The sequence below is a fragment of the Aplysia californica genome, unplaced genomic scaffold, assembly GCF_000002075.1.
Source record: "Aplysia californica isolate F4 #8 unplaced genomic scaffold, AplCal3.0 scaffold00011, whole genome shotgun sequence".
Taxonomy (NCBI): domain Eukaryota; kingdom Metazoa; phylum Mollusca; class Gastropoda; order Aplysiida; family Aplysiidae; genus Aplysia; species Aplysia californica.
The window spans coordinates 2,508,685-2,509,942 of NW_004797281.1; positions in this window are offsets into that span (position 1 = coordinate 2,508,685).

Sequence of the window (1,258 nt, forward strand, 5' to 3'; positions counted from 1 at the left end):
GAAGCGGCCAAGGCTAATTGAGAAATATGTTTTTTTAAAAAGAGAATGAAGCAGTCGTTGCCTTACAGACTTTTTCAACCTTAATAATTTTCTTTTGTACAAAAGATGTTAACCGAATGACAACACACAAAAGGACATGAGTGGGTATTAGGGATTTGCGGCACACTTTTTATATTTTATGAACTGAGGTTATTACGATCTTGTTTTTCCGTTTGTTTGTTGCTTTGTTTTGAGTTTGTTTCAGTGTAAGGCGTAAATTTACAGAGCGACAAAACTTATGAAGATCTTACGTGTCCTGAGATAGATAGATTTAAGGCTAATTACAGAAGTCTAATATTGTAATACTGTAGATCCAGCACTTTTTAGATGTTAATTACGTTACACACTTTCAAAGGTTCCCTCAGAAAAAAATGAAACTCAGCTTGCTCAAAATATTTATGATTCAATTAAAAGAAAAAAAAAGGATAATGAAAACTTCCTCAATGTGAAGAACACTATATGCCATGTTTGTTTGACATGAATATTTTCACGAATTTTCAGTTGCTGTTAATTGAAACAGGTCTCACCAACACCCGTCCCAATTTTTTTCTCAGATTTGTGCTGACACTCACATTATTATAGGCTGCCTCTATGTATTTCCTAGGAATTTAAAGCTAGAAAAGAAACGGAGAGTTCGTGTTTAACAGCATGTGACGTTAGATTTGAGATGAATCAGCCGTTCTCACCTTCAAACAATCACACAATTGTTTGCCCTTCAACAAAGTCATTATGCAGATTTAATTTGCTCTAATTATGACGCAACACACAAAAGAATTTCCCGACCCATAATTGGGAGGTAATTACTCGCAAAAGTGGATATCCATGTTAGCAATAAACGGCTTGTTATTAAATGTGTGAGAGTTTCCTTCAGCAGTCGGTAACTGGGACTGAATAACAGAACATTGGAATTGTCAGAGGAAAGAAAATAATGTTGAATATTTTTCTTTACTTTTGCCTTTCAGAATTTATACATTAGCCCAAAACGCTACGAAGTTGATATTGCACTGTGTCAAATACCCTCTCGCGGTTAGCTTGCCCCAGCACTGAGAGTGCGTGCGTGTGTGTGTGTGTGTGTGTGTGTGTGTATGTGTGTGTGTGTATGTGTGTGTGTGGGTGTGTGTGGGTGTGTGTGTGTGCGCGCGTGTGTGTTTGTGTGCATGCATGTGTATGTATGTATGTATGTATGTATGTATGTATGTATGTATGTATGTATGTATGT